Source organism: Oryx dammah, unplaced genomic scaffold, assembly GCF_014754425.2.
Source record: "Oryx dammah isolate SB20612 unplaced genomic scaffold, SCBI_Odam_1.1 HiC_scaffold_11229, whole genome shotgun sequence".
Taxonomy (NCBI): Eukaryota; Metazoa; Chordata; class Mammalia; order Artiodactyla; family Bovidae; genus Oryx; species Oryx dammah.
The window spans coordinates 1,760,838-1,777,278 of record NW_024080622.1 but is presented as its reverse complement, the minus strand read 5'-3'; the positions used below and the strand labels follow the sequence as shown (position 1 = coordinate 1,777,278).

The window sequence follows — 16,441 nt, the reverse complement described above, 5'->3', positions numbered from 1 at the left end:
ACGGCTTGGTGACTGAACAACAACAATTCCAAATTCCACTGATTCCAAATTCCTCAGTGGAATGAAATCTCACTTTTAAGACTTTTATTTGTGATGTAGACTTTCCTGTTCAGGATGATTTCCCCATGTATCTCTGAGCTGTGTCTTATTGCTTATCAGAACCTGCTGGGTATCTTTGAGATGCCCGAGGACGAGAGTCCCTGCACAGAGCTGGCAGGTCACTGAAGGCTGGTCTCACCACAGCCCTGGGGAGGCTAGGTAGATCCTGGTGGCATGTTCTGGAGTTCACTCTGCTTCTGTTGCTCTGACCAAACACCCAGCTTTGTTTCTCTGCACAAACACCCAGCTCCCCTTCTCTTCCAAGATTCTGCTTCATTCCAGGGCTCTAATATTCTGGCTCCTGCTCTGAAATAACCACTGGCATTTCCTCCTGTGAACCTTGGCTGTGGACCCAACCTCTGTCTCAATTCTTCCACTCCTCTGTCTGCTGCAGACCCCTTCTTGCGGCAGCTCCCACCACTGACCCAATCAGGCCTGGACTCCACTTTCACCAAGCCATATGGGGCAGCACTGGCATTCTTTGAGCTCTTTCCTTTTGAGATATAGTTTAGAGATGGTAAAGCTTCTATGAGTTCAAGTTCCTCAAGTCAAGGCGAGTCTGACAGCTGGCAAAACTGAATTTTACAAAGACCAAGTTTATTTTGACATCCAAGCAACATTGTTATATAAGAAGAGAACCATTTAACAATAGCTAGGAAGAAAAAAACAAAAAATGTATATTAGGAACTGTTTTCTTTTAACACTTGAAGAATAATGAGAAATGGTGTTAAACTGGAGACATCGATTAATGTTAAAGCTTCTCTTTAACATTTTCTTTTGAGTAAGAAATTCTGAATGTTCCTTCTTTGGAGCTCTTAGAAGATTCTCAAGGTGTCTGAAAGAACAGCACTGATTTTAGGAGATTCCTTCTAAAAAGCAGGTATCAGTTCAGTTCAGTTCAGTCGCTCAGTTGTGTCCGACTCTTTGCAACCTCATGAATTGCAGCACGCCAGGCCTCCCTGTCCATCACCATCTCCCAGAGTTCACTCAGACTCACATCCATCGAGTCAATGATGCCATCCAGCCATCTCATCCTCTGTTGTCCCCTTCTCCTCCTGCACCTAATCCCTCCCAGCATCAGAGTCTTTTCCAATGAGTCAACTCTTCGCATGAGGTGGCCAAAGTACTGGAGTTTCAGCTTTAGCATCATTCCTTCCAAAGAAACCCCAGGCCTGATCTTCTTTTTTTTTAATTTTTATTTTTACTTTATTTTACTTTACAATACTGTATTGGTTTTGCCATACATTGACATGAATCCACCACAGGTGTACATGAGTTCCCAAACATGAACCCCCCTCCCACCTCCCACCCCATATCATCTCTCTGGATCATCCCCTTGCACCAGCCCCTTCAAGCATCCTGTATCCTGCATTGAACATAGACTGGCGATTTGTTTCTTACATGATAGTATACGTTTCAATGCCATTCTCCCAAATCCACCCTCTCCCTCTCCCTCAGAGTCCAAAAGTCCGCTATACACATCTGTGTCTCTTTTGCTGTCTCGCATACAGGGTCATCATTACCATCTTTCTAAATTCCATGTATATGTGTTAGTATACTGTATTGGTGTTTTTCTTTCTGGCTTACTTCACTCTGTATAATCGGCTCCAGTTTCATCCATCTCATCAGAACTGATTCAAATGTATTCTTTTTAATGGCTGAGTAATACTCCATTGTGTATATGTACCACAGCTTTCTTATCCATTCATCTGCTGATGGACATCTAGGTTGTTTCCATGTCCTGGCTATTATAAACAGTGCTGCGATGAACATTGGGGTACACGTGTCTCTTTCAATTCTGGTTTTCCAGGCCTGATCTTCTTCAGAATGGACTGGTTGGATCTCCTTGCAGTCTAAGGGACTCTCAAGAGTCTTCTCCAACACCACAGTTCAAAAGCGTTGATTCTTTGGCGCTCAGCCTTCTTCACAGTCCAACTCTCACATCCATACATGACCACTGGAAAAAAAGCAGGTATAAGCAGTTCTAAATCATAAGTCAGGATTTACATCACTCAAAATAAGTAACAATGTAGAAAATGAATTGCATTTCTAGTGTGGCCTATCTCCAGAGTATGAATCAACTCAACTTCACTTAGAAATTTGAAATTATATAAATGTTTCACTTTTTTTAACTTTGAAAATATTTATAATATACATTATAAGAAAACAAAGACAAAAGTGAATTTCCCTCATGCCTCCAGAAAATCCTGAATATGCAGCTTCAGAATATCCTGTGTTCTATCCACTTATTAACGCATTCAAGCATTTATCCATTCCATCAATTAACAACTATCTGATCTATTACTGGGTGCAAGCAATTTGCTAAACTCCAGGGGCAGACCAAACAGTGTTGGTCCTGCTTTTGTTAATTTAAAGCCACTGAAAATGGTTTACAACAATTAAAACTTTTATAAAATATTTAAATATTTGTAAAGTCCTAGCTGTCCTCCTGTAAGTCAGTCATCTTACTTAAGACTCATTTTCCCTTGCCTACGGTAATCTGTATCTACAATGTTTACTAAGTTCATTCCTACTGTACTGGTTGGCTCATATATACTATTTTAGGCACAAAACATAAAAATTTTATCTTTCCACTCTGTATGCCTGGAATCCACATCACTGTTTTCTTAGGGACTCTTTAAGAAGGAACTGAGTAGCAAACTGTACTGATTGTTATTATTAACTCCTTTGGCTTAGTTACCTCTCGTTCTTTTTAAAAAGCATGTGTGTGTTTGGGAGAATGGCTTTGAAACATGTATACTATCATGTAAGAAACGAAGTGCCAGTCTATGTTCGATACAGGATACAGGATGCTTGGGGCTGGTGCATGGGGATAATCCAGAGAGATGATATGGGGTGGGAGGTGGGAGGGGGAATTCAGGATTGGGAGCTTGTATACACCCGTGGTGGATTCATGTCAATGTATGGCAAAACCAATACAGTATTGTAAAGTAAAATAAAGTAAAAATAAAATTTTTAAAAAAATAGATAAATAAAAAGCATGTGTGTGATATGACACTCCTATAGAATGAGCATAAAGCATAATTGTAAAGCCTAAAGACAAATTCTAACTTACCCTGTTTCCAGACAATTTAGTGACCTCAGAACTCTTCAAGTACCTCCTTTTAATTTGCATGCTATTGATGTCATATATTTTGTATTCTTTTAAAAAAAATGTTCCATTGGGAGATAATTTCCATACCATCAAATTCACTGTTTCAAAGCATAAAACTTGATGGATTTTAGTGTGCTCTCAGAATTGTACAAGCATCACCAAAATATAATTTTAGAACATTTTCATGACGCTAAAAAGAAACCCTGGGCTCATTAGCAGTCACTCCTCATTATCATGCTCCCAGCCCCTGGCAACTGGTAATCAGCTTTCCGTCTCTGTAGATTTGTAAGTAGGCAATTTTCAACTAGATTTAATCATATAGTACCACATTTACCATTTAGATTGCATTCTTTTTCTCCCTCTATCTCTATACTTTCATCTAAAATCATTTTCATTCTGCTGGAACACCACCCATACTGGTCTTCTGGCTTTGTTAGTAAAAATTTTTCTTTCATCTTTGCTGAGAAGATCAAGATCCCTGGAAGCTGGGCTGGAGTCAGAAGCAGTGGTCGACTTCCAGTTCCTCTTATTGCTAGGGTGCCTCTACAGGGCCCCACCCTTATGCACAGCTGGGGTGGAAACTGAACTCCCTCGTCCTAGAGCACTGGCTCTTCCTCTCATTCATCCTTGGATGAAAAGGACCCCAAGTTCTAGGCTTATCCTTTGTCTTCTCCTGGTGTTTCTCTACTCCTTAAGATCTGCTGTTACTAGGCAAGTGCTGTTGCTGTCTGAATGTCTATGCCTGTTTGGACCCGATCCTCCACCATAGTGAGGAAAAGTCAGTGGTGTTTTATATCAAGGACTCTCCTACTTCCTCCAAGGTTAATAAGGATACCAGTTCACTGTCTCCCACCTCAGAGTTAACAACAAGAGCAAAGGCGCAAGTTCCAGACCTGTAACTGTAAAGAAAGAAATCCAGGATTTCTTTGAAAATCCTAGGAAAAGAATATCCTAGGAAAAATAGGTCTTTTTAGTATCTTCTTAGCTTTTCACTAGTTCATTTTCACTATACCTTCTTAGTTTTTCACTAGTTCATTTTCACTATACCTACTTAATTTTTTTCCTAGTTCATTTTCACTTTAAATGTTTCACAAGGATTTTCAAAAAACACTTTAAGCAGGCTGAAGAAAGGGGTAAGCATTATTGATAAAATGACCAAATAACTTCTAGTAATTCCTTTGTAACCATGAGGAAATCTAAAATATTTCTTATGAAGTAATTTTTAAAAATGCATGCACTATGATGTTAAAAATTAAAGATTTGGAAAGAAAATGATTAAAGTTCCCCTGAGAAGCAATTTGAAACTGGCAGTCAGATTAAAAAAAAAAAAATGAATAGCTACGTGACTCATTGGTGAGAGAGGCATTCTCTGGCACCAGGATTTGAGAGGGTTGATAATCTTGATCCTGCAACTGCAATGAGGCAACAGTGAGCAAGGTAGACTGGTTGTCCAGAGTAAACCCAAGTTTATCTGATAGCCACATTCTCAGAATGAATGAATGAGTGAATGAATGAAACGATCAGTTATTGGGGAGCAGATATCTAACAGTTGCTTGACAGTGGGTTTTCTATTTTTCCATAATGGAGAAAAATAGAAATAGCAAGAAATTACTGAGAGAAAAGAGAGAGAGAGAAATCACCACCACCATTATCATAATCTTTCATCTTAGCTAATTTCTACTGAGCAGTCTTATTCTGTGTCATTTACATCAGGCACTAGGAAAGCTCTTGACTGAGCTCATTCAGTCTTCTCTATTGCCCTCTGAGGCACTTCCACCAATTAGGAAACTGGAACCCTGTACAGTTCTGGAGGCCATTTTCTGTGCACATTTTTGCTCCTCCCCCCACCACCCCACTTGGGGATCTCAGTTCCCTGACCAGAGATTGAACTCAGGCCATGGCAGTGAAGCCCAAAATCCTAAGCACTAGGCCACCAGAATACTGCCCATTTGTGCACATCTTGACTGTAAACAATTTGAAGCAAAATAGAGTGATCCATTCAAGAACCAGTGTGAGTAGTTGGAGCATCAGATGGCGCTACTTCTAGAGAACACAGATTAAGTGGAATCCTCCTTTATTCATAAACGAGTAATTTTCAATTTGGGGACAGACAGTGGCACTCAAGATTAGACGTAGTGATGATAAATTACAGCTAAAAGTGTATGCACCATTAGGGCACTCACTTGTGCCTAAGTTATTGACTTCCTTTACAAATGGCTCTAAATAGCATTTTTTTCATGCATGTTTACATTTTCTAGCCATCATAGTCATAGAAATACTCTAATATGGCAATTTAGTTCTTGTGTGATATTTTTCACTTATTTGGTAATATACTTTCAAAATAGTGAAAATTGTTATGGGAAACTCCTAAAAAACACTCCAAAATACAACAGAGGTATGATCTTCTTAGACTTACTTAAACATTAATCAGAAATGCATTTATTCAAATTGAAGTCATAACATATAAAGCTAAAAACATTGTGTATACATATTTATTTCATTATGAGATTAATATAGAGAACATATTCATAAATTCACATTTGTATATAAACATGAAACCACTTTTTAATGCTAAACTTTTATTTTTATATGTTCACATTATTGTTTTGGTTTCCCTGCACCCAGGTAGCCATATTCCACTGGCTCAGTATAATAGAGGAGTTTCAACTCATAGGCCAACTTATCTACAGAGTGGCAGCCTGGAGGGTTGTATTAAGGATTCTAAGATTGCATCTGGAGATCATGTACAAGACTATCACAATTGATTAGTCAGGTTTTTTCATGACCATAGAAAGGAGGAGAATTTATGGCGAGTTTCCTGGGTGTGTCATTCATGATACTACCTCTCAGTAGCTGTTACTGGAATTTTGGGTCAAGTATGAAGGAAAAAAACAGCATTTGGGTGTTTCCATAAATACATTCAGCATTGCCAAGACACTCTGATTCTTAGATGGTAGATGTAATTTTCATTTTCTTTAAAAAAGTTTGTCAGATGGATAAAACTGTCTCCTAGTCCTTCCAACTACGTAAGAGGGAAAGAATGAAATCACTGAATGAATGAGAAATGAAAGTGATGGTGTTTATGAAACAGACTATGAAGCAAGAATCTTCTACTTTGTCTTCTAACAGGAAAAGGCACCATATTTAGTAGTCATCCAAGATGTACAAAGACGACTCAAAATTATTTAAAAACCACCACCACCTCCAAAAGCACCACAACAAAAACCTCCGGTTATCTTATTCATAGAACCATGGCCAACAATAAAATCCAAAGGATATATATATATATATTTTGTAAGCTGCAGTGGGGCCTGAAAAGATTTATTTATCCCTCTAGATAAATTCACATGTGGAAAAATAGGCCAAGAAATAAGACTTAGCAGCACAGTGAGGAAAGACTGGAGACTGTTATTTCTCAAGGGAAATTGTTTATCTCTACACATAATCTTCACTTCTTGTCAAAGAAAAACTGGCTTGGTAGGTTCTCCAACTACTTTAATAATATATGATGCGAGCAGAGTCACTGGCTTTTGTAGGTATTTTATTAAGTCCCTTGTACTATGAACCTACTAATTTTGGCAGTCCCTAGTGGAAACAGTGTCAGACTTTATTTTTGGGGGCTCCAAAATCACTGCAGATGGTGACTGCAGCCATGAAATTAAAAGACGCTTACTCCTTGGAAGAAAAGTTATGACCAACCTAGATAGCATATTCAAAAGCAGAGACATTACTTTGCTGACTAATGTCCGTCTAGTCAAGGCTATGGTTTTTCCTGTGGTCATGTATGGATGTGAGAGTTGGACTGTGAAGAAGGCTGAGAGGCGAAGATTTGATGGGTTTGAACTTGGTGGTGGAGAAGACTCTTGAGAGTTCCTTGGACTTCAAGGAGATCCAACCAGTCCATTCTGAAGGAGATCAGGCCTGGGATTTCTTTGGAAGGAATGATGCTAAAGCTGAAGCTCCAGTACTTTGGCCACCTCATGCGAAGAATTGACTCATTGGAAAAGACTCTGATGCTGAGAGCGATTGGGGGCAGGAGAAGGGGACGACTGAGGATGAGATGGCTGGATGGTATCACTGACTCGATGGACGCAAGTCTGAGTGAACTCCAGGAGTTGGTGATGGACAGGGAGGCCTGGCGTACTGTAAGGGGTCACATGGGGTCGCAAAGAGTCAGACATGACTGAGCGACTGAACTGAACTGAACTAGACCCTCTAAAAAAGGTGAGGAAATCTGTGTGGTAGGGAATTTCTTAGCAAAATAATCTTTATAATTTAATGAAACATAAAGAAATGTACCATACAGAATGCAAAACACTTACCACTGGATGAACAATAAATAGTTTATATAGAGCAGCCAACTCTCAGATTCTTCTCATTATCTGTCATCTTTTCAAAACTATCATTAGTTTTGAGCCTCATCCTCTACAAACTGAGAATCACATAAAAGTTCCTGAAGTTAACCCCTGAGCAGTATTTATGCAGTGGCTCCAGGTTTTTATCGTTTTCTTTATGAATTCACTCCTTTCTTTCTTTCTCTGTCCCTTCCTTTCTTCCCTCTCTCTGTCCCTCCCTCCCTCCTTCCTTTTTCACTCTATCTCTCCATCCCTTCCTCGATCCCTCCCTTTCTTTTCCCTTCTTTTGGTTTTGTTTTGTTCATAAAGCTTTTTACTTTGACTTTTGATGCTTTTTACTTTTGACTTTGAAGCTTTTTAGTGAGAAAAAGAGGAGAACTTAATATTACAGCTTTGAGGATGCCTACCGTTTCTTCCATTCTTCTTGGATGACAGCTATTACATCTTTTAAAAGAAAAAAAAATTGTATTAAGGAAAAAATTAAAAGTAGAAAAATAGTATTAAGGGGCATTTGGGCACAGTCCTCACAAGAGTGCCCTCACTTTAACAACAATTGCAAGTTTAGGGGTGAGTCCCCAAACCACACTCAATTTCAAAATTTGCTAGAAGGATTCACAGAACTCACTGAAAACTCTTCTGGATTATTACAGGGAAAGGATGCAGATAGAAATGAGCAAGCAAAGTCCAAGAGGCAGAGTCCATGAGAAATGCCGAACGAAGCTCATGTTGTCTTCCTCCATGAAGTCAGGACATGGAGACAGCCAACCAGGGAAGCTCATTTGAGCCTTTGGCACCCAGAGTTTTTATTGGGACTCATCACATACTGCTGGCATGGCTGACCTTTTGGCATCAGTCCTTCCCAGAGGTCAGGCTAATGTCTTTAGTTTCTGTTCCCCTAGCAGTCAGAACTGATCTTGTGTGACACAAAGCTCTCATCACAGACTGAATTATTAGGCTGTCTGGCACCCAAGTTCAGTTCAGTCACTCAGTCGTGTCCGACTCTTTGCAACCCCATGAATCACAGCACGCCAGGCCTCCGTGTCCATCACCATCTCCCGGAGTTCACTCAGACTCACGTCCATAGAGTCAGTGATGCCATTCAGCCATCTCATCCTCTGTCATCCCCTTCTCCTCCTGCCCCCAATCCCTCCCAGCATCAGAGTCTTTTCCAATGAGTCAAGTCTTCACACGAGGTGGCCAAAGTAGTGGAGTTTCAGCTTTAGCATCATTCCTTCCAAAGAAATCCCAGGGCTGATCTCCTTCAGAATGGACTGGTTGGATCTCCTTGCAGTCCAAGGGACTCTCAAGAGTCTTCTCCAACACCACAGTTCAAAAGCATCAATTCTTCAGCTCTCAGCCTTTTTCACAGTCCAACTCTCACATCCATATATGACCACTGGAAAAATCATAACCTTGACTAGATGGACCTTAGTCAGCAAAGTAATGTCTCTGCTTTTGAATATGCTATTTAGGTTGATCATAACTTTCCTTCCAAGGAGTAAGCATTTTTAATTTTATGGCCGCAGTCACCATCTGCAGTGATTTTGGAGCCCCCCAAAAATAAAGTCTGACAGTCTTTCTTCTGTTTCCCCATCTATTTCCCATGAAGTGATGGAACCAGATGCCATGATCTTCATTTTCTGAATGTTGAGCTTTAAGCCAACTTTTTTTAAGCCAACTCTCTACTTTCACTTTCATCAAGAGGCTTTTTAGTTCCTCTTCACTTTCTGCCATAAGGGTGGTGTCGTCTGCATATCTGAGGTTATTGATATTTCTCCCAGCAATCTTGATTCCAGCTTGTGTTTCTTCCAGTCCAGCATTTCTCATGATGTACTCTGCATAGAAGTTAAATAAGCAGGGTGACAATATACAGCCTTGACGTACTCCTTTTCCTATTTGGAACCAGTCTGTTGTTCCATGTCCAGTTCTAACTGTTGCTTCCTGACCTGCATACAGATTTCTCAAGAGGCAGGTTAGGTGGTCTGGTATTCCCATCTCTTTCAGAATTTTCCACAGTTTACTGTGATCCACACAGTCAAAGGCTTTGATATAGTCAATAAAGCAGAAATAAGATGTTTTTCTGGAACTCTCTTGCTTTTTGGATGATCCAGCGGATGTTGGCCATTTGATCTCTGGTTCCTCTGCCTTTTCTAAAACCAGCTTGAACATCAGGAAGTTCACGGTTCATGTATTGCTGAAGCCTGGCTTGGAGAATTTTGAGCATTACTTTACTAGCATGTGAGATGAGTGCAGTTGTGTGGTAGTTTGAGCATTCTTTGGCATTGCCTTTCTTTGGGACTGGAATGAAAACTGACCTTTTCCAGTCCTGTGGCCACTGCTGAGTTTTCCAAATTTGTTGGCATATTGAGTGCAGCACTTTCACAGCATCATCTTTCAGGATTTGAAATAGCTCAACTGGAATTCCATCACCTCCACTAGCTTTGTTTGTAGTGATGCTGTCTAAGGCCCACTTGACTTCACATTCCAGGATGACTGGCTCTAGATGAGTGATCACACCATCGTGATTATCTGGGTTTTGAAGATCTTTTTTGTACAGTTCTTCTATGTATTCTTGCCATCTCTTCTTAATATCTTCTGCTTCCTTTAGGTCCAGACCATTTCTATCCTTTATCGAGCCCATCTTTGCATGAAATGTTCCCTTGGTATCTCTAATTTTCTTAAAGAGATCTCTAGTCTTTCCCATTCTGTTGCTTTCCTCTATTTCTTTGCATTGATCACTGAAGAAGGCTTTCTGATCTCTCCTTGCTATTCTTTGGAACTCTGCATTCAGATGCTTATATCTTTCCTTTTCTCCTTTGCTTTTCATCTCTCTTCTTTTCACAGCTATTTGTAAGGCCTCCCAGACAGCCATTTTGCTTTTGTGTATTTCTTTTCCATGGGGATGGTCTTGATCCCTGTCTCCTGTACAATGTCACGAACCTCATTCCATAGTTCATCAGGCACTTTATCTATCAGATCTAGGCCCTTAAATCTATTTCTCACTTCCACTGTATAATCATAAGGGATTTGATTTAGGTCATACCTGAATGGTCTAGTGGTTTTCCCTACTTTCTTCAATTTAAGTCTGAATTTGGTAATAAGGAGTTCATGATCTGAGCCTCAGTCAGCTCCTGGTCTTGTTTTTGTTGACTGTATAGAGCTTCTCCATCTTTGGCTGCAAAGAATATAATCAATCTGATTTTGGTGTTGACCATCTGGTGATGTCCATGTGTAGAGTCTTGTCTTGTGTTGTTGGAAGAGGGTGTTTGCTATGACCAGTGCATTTTCTTGGCAAAACTCTATTAGTCTTTGCCCTGCTTCATTCCGCATTCCAAGGCCAAATTTTCCTGTTACTCCAGGTGTTTCTTGACTTCCTACTTTTGCATTCCAGTCCCCTATAATGAAAAGGACATCTTTTGGGGGTTAGTTCTAAAAGGTCTTGTAGGTCTTGATAGAAAAGAAGCCCCCAGCAAAGATCCTCCTGTCAAGTAGGACATTCCAGGGACCTAAAAATTACCTCTAGTAGAACAGGGCAAAGGCTAGACCTCTTTCAAGGTAAGGTTAGTTTCTCACTACAGAAGTATAATGACCTCCCTGCCTCTGCCCATACTTATCACTGAAATTCAAAACGATAATACCAACAGTGGCCAATCTCATTTCATCTAAAAGTGTGCCAGAGTCAAACTCATACTAGTTCACAAAAACTGTTAAATATTTAGGAATTCTGTCAGCTAGTTGTTAAACAGTCATTATACAAAGTTTAATTACATAAACTTATAATTATGTATGTTGGCCAAAAAGGTTTTTAAACCCAAACGAACTTTTTAGCCAACCCAATATATAAATTGGGCTTCCCTGGTGGCACAGTGGTTAAAAAATATGGCTGCAATTCAGGAGACTTGGGTTTTATCCCTGGATCTGGAAGAACATCTGGAGAAGGAAATGGCAACCCACTCCATTATACTTGCCTGGGAAATCTCATGGACAGAGGAGCCTGGTGGGTTACAGTCCAATAGGATCGCAAAAGTCAAGCACAATTTAGTGACTGAAAGAACAACAAATATATAAATTAGATTAAACCCAAAGGTAATAAATGTTCAAAACTCATCCTTTTCTAATTATTTTACTATATTATACTATTAATATGCTCTTGATCTTATCTATGCCTAGTGTAACTATATGGTGAAAATTCTGTAGAATCTCATGTTACTATTCATCTTTTACTATTTCTGTGTGCAGTGGTGTCCCGTTGGTAGCATGAAATTAACCATGGTTAAAATATTTACACCATGAAATTCAGCAAATGCTAGGAATCAGACTTTTTTGAATACTCTTTGATTTTGAGAAGCATCTTTCTGCTGATCCAACTATACTAGAGCTGTTATAAGTATTCTGTAGGTTGTAACAACATTGGGATAAATTTCTGATAGATTATTTCAAAACATACTATTTCTACAGCTGATGAGTCTGATGGAATAATTTTTCTAAAAAATTAACTCTTTATACAAATGTTTGTTGTAAGTCTGAATTTAATTTTATGTTTCCTCTGACATTACCTGTAAATTGTGGAGGTTATACAAGAAACCAGAAATGACTTAAAAAAAAACAATACACATTTTATTATATATTGGATCATGGCTGATTAGGGGCTTCCCTGATGGCTCAGATGGCAAAGAATCTGCCTACAATGCAGGAGACTGTGGTTTGATCCCTGGGTCAGGAAGATCCCCTGGAGAAGGGGATGGCAACCCACTCCAGCATTCTTGCCTGGACAATTCCATGGACAGAGGAGCCTGGCAGGCTAGCCCTTGGGGTCACGAAGAGTCAGACATGACTGAACATCTAATACACACACACACACACACACACACACACACGGCTGATCAACAGTTTTGTGATAGTTTCAGGTGGACAGCAAAGGGACTCAGCCATGCATCTTAAAAGTGACTTTTTGATTTGTAAATAATTAAAATGTGAAATATAAATGTATGCAAATAGAATTTCATTCATATGAAAAATTGTCTTTCTGTTGTGTACAATAATCTTACATTTTAATTTCCATTTCTAATACTGTGGATATGTGCTTTGCAATGATGTGGCAGTTTTCAACTAGAGATCCTAGGCTCTGAAATCTAACGAGTACTTCATATGCTTTATTGTAATGTACGTGTGTATGCTTTTGTCTTGTAATTTGTTGACAAAAGTTATTGCCTGAGAGACAGAAATTGGAAGATCACAGATAATTTTTTATATTCTTTAGTTTTAATTCTGTGCAGATGCCACAGCTGTATTGCAGGAATTGAAAGGAAAGCCAGTTTACCTCCATGAGGAGCCCCTCCAGTCTCCTGGAGCCAGTCTGGAACTAGGTCTGGGTGCAGGCATTCCTCAGATCACTTGGCAACCCTGATCCCCCATTTGCCCTGCCAGATGCTGGGTCAGCTTCTTAGGGAGTATGTTGCCTGTGCTACCGTAGCCCAGGGGTAGTGGGTAGATATATTTCCATTTTCTTTTTTTTCTATTTTCCTGCATTTTCTTCAAGAACAGAAGAAATAGTTAATAGATAATAGTTAAATAAATTTACAGGTAATAGTGAAATAACTAGGCAACAAAAATTTATTTTTTGATGCAAATTATGTTATCAGCTCTTTTCTTGAATTTTTATTTTGCATTTGTCCTGCCAACTAAAGAATGTTGCTCACCACCCAGTTCTAGAAAAAAAAAATCAAGTTATTAGCCACTGTAGTGGCTGACCTACAAATCACCTTGAAAAGAATTCAGGGTGAAGCTCAGGATGAGGCACTCTGTGTTCTGAGAAAACTGGCAGAACCAGTCTCAGAAAGTTGGATATTTTTAGGAGAACATTCAATAGACCAAGATTCTTGCATCTTCCCATACTTAGAAAAGCACTAAAATTATTGACTGAGATATCTGTTCCTTGTGACTAGCGGTAACCTTCTACAAAGATCTGTGCTTGATTGCACATACTCCTTTTTAAAATTGATGCCTTTTAATTTTTATTTACTTTTTGTAATTAATTTTTTATTGGAATTAGTTGATTTATGATGCTTTGTTAGTTTCTGCCACACAGCAAAGTTAATTAGTTAAAAATGCACATATATCCACTGTTTTTAAGATTCTATTCCCATATAGTTCATTACAGAGTATTGAATAGAGTTCCCTATACTATTCAGTAGGTTCTTACTAGTTATCTACTCTATATATAGTGGTGTGTATATCTCCATCCTAATCTCCCAATTAGCCCTCCCCCTACTTTACCCTCTGGTAATTACAAGTTTGCTTTCTACATTTCTGACTCAACTTGTACCATTTCTTTAGATTCCATATATGTGATACCGTATTTGTCTTCTAGGTCTGACTTACTCTTTTGCACATACTCCTTTGCCAAAAAGCACATGTATGTGGACTTCCTCCCCCACCCCCCAACCCCCCACTCCACCTAATCTGAGCAGTTCCTCAGAACTATCTGTCTGGCTATAGTCCTCAGTAAGTTCCCAGATAAAACTAAAACCCATAGCTCTCTCATCGTGAGTTTTCACTTCCGTCAACAGTTTCTTTCTATCTGGGTTCCTGAACACGGTGTAATGTGCAAAACAGCACAATGGGCAGTCCTTTGAAATTTATTTTATTAAATTATCTACTTGTCTTTGATTTACTTTTAGTTGTTAGCTGTGTCCTACGTGTCCATAGTCTTTCAGAACTATGGTTCACTTTAACTTTCCTGAGTGACTTAATCGGTATGAGCCTTAGAGAAGCCCTTTGTAATAATTTGTTTTAAATTGCTCTGAGTGGACAAAAGGTTTCTTAGAAAGTAGTATTGCTCTAATTATAAATCCTTTAAAAATAATCAGAGACTAAGTAACAAGAATTAATTTGCTTTGGAGCCTCTTCATTAGGCAAGATGAATACTTTACACCTTAAGAGAGAAGCAGAGGGATGACAAGCCAGCATATCAGTGTAAACCTCTCTGTGACATCAACATTTCCACAGGTTTTCAGTAACACAGAATAGTATTGGATCAGGGAATGATGGGACTGCAAAGGAACCGTTTACTTTTAAAATGTATTTACTTACTTACTTGTCCTTGAGAAGACTTGAGGTATCTCATTATTTCAAAGTACATTAAACCCAAATTCATCATTTGAACTAAACAGAACGGAGATGCCAGTCAACCTAGAGCAAAGCTTGATGAAACTCTCTGTGCTCAGAAACCTGGAACCCCACTTACAGGTTTCCTTCTTTTCTCTGTTTTATTGTCTTTTTAGAGTACAGCTTTGCCTTTCTTCATTTCTCTTCAAAGTCATGGAGAATTCTGGTAAGTGTTTTCTTCTAAAAGAGAAAATAATTCAGAAGAGAAGGAGGTGGGCAGGCTGTACCTGGGAGGCTGTATAGGCTGTACATGTACAAGGGAGATTTAAGGGAGAAAAAACTATAAAAATCTACCATGAGAAGCACTCTTTGGGACTAAGATATTGTCTCAAGAAAGCCTTTATTAATTGTAGATAACTACTGATACATTGGTTTATTATAGCTACTATCATTTCAGTAAGCACAAGTTCACTGTCTTAGAAAGTTGTATTTTATGGTGTTAATCTTACGTATCACACACAATTTGAGAAGCTTTGGTCATCCAGCACAGTACTTAGCATACTGTAGTACAACATAAACATTCACACATTTTAATTAAATTAATTGACAGGCAAAGAAGAAAGACTGTAATGTGTCCTGTGGGGGAGATGGTAGACTCAGGTGTGTGTGGGGTCTGGATATGAAGGCTACCCAAAGGTTAAAAAGTTTTGATGCAAGATGAACACATTTCTCGGTCACTAATTACCAAGTCACTAAAAAACAAAGTGAAATGGATAAAAACATCCTGACTTGGAATATGTTGTCTTAATTCATTGAGTTTTCAACTGCTCAGATGTAGCTTAACTTAAAAAAAAAAATGGTGTCCTAGAGTCATATAAGCTTTTAGTCAGTGCAAGAAAATTTTTGCTTTTTTTTTTTTTCTACCTTTTTTTTAGATCATCAAAATTCCTAGGGATTTTGGAAGGATGAGAATAATACGATAAATTTTGTATTTAAACTTCTCTATCTGGATGTGTCAAATTCCAGGTAACCAATATTACATAGCAATAAAAATTTACAAGGTCCATTGAAGAGTTCACAGATATTTCAAACATGGAGAAATTCTACTGAACCTCATCACAACGGTATACTTAGCTTATTTATATATTAAAATTAGCAATATTAAAAAAAAAAAAAACACGAAGACAACCCTTCAGAGAAACTGTAAGATGGGGAGCCAAAGCCAGAGGCCTTAAAGCAGTTTGGTTTTTGTTTTGAATCTTACCGACTTAGTAGGAAGAGTTCAAATACACTCACAGAGTAGGAAGTAATAATCAGACCCAAGTGATCCACTCATATGGGGACAAAAAGTAATTTGCTTGGCATCTCCCGGATTGTTTTAAGAACCTCAGTAAAAAACAAACGAGGAGAAATGTTTCAGAAGCCAACTCGGCTCCCAAACCCAAACCCAAACTCGAGGCTGAGACTTTTTATAAAGGCGAGCAGAGGAATGGGCGGTAAAGAAAAACAGCCGGTGAACAAACCTGCGCAGGGTGGGCAGGAAGCCCACCTCAGGGAGACCCTCTCTCGGTTTTCAGAAAGACGTTTCGGAAGCTCTATTTCCCTACGGTTTCCACCCGCGCCCCGAGGCTGCAACCGCGAGACGCGGGGCAGCGGGGAAAGAAAGCCCGGGAAGAAGACGGGGAGGCGGAGACCGGACAGGAGAGCGGAGCCGGACGGAGAGCATGGCCCGGGGGCCGCTGCTGTTGTCCGGGGTGCTGAAAAG

The 16,441-nt window shown here is 39.2% G+C and overlaps 1 long non-coding RNA gene across 1 annotated transcript; it reads right to left on the bottom strand.

The window, feature by feature from the left end:
• Positions 1 to 12,868: 12,868 nt before the first annotated feature.
• Positions 12,869 to 16,414, bottom strand: LOC120861145. The gene is made up of 3 exons (XR_005720499.1): positions 15,941 to 16,414; positions 14,666 to 14,916; positions 12,869 to 13,101 (listed from the first exon to the last, which is right to left on the bottom strand). It is a non-coding gene; the product is annotated as an uncharacterized LOC120861145 (long non-coding RNA).
• Between the last annotated feature and the right edge of the window lie 27 nt (positions 16,415 to 16,441).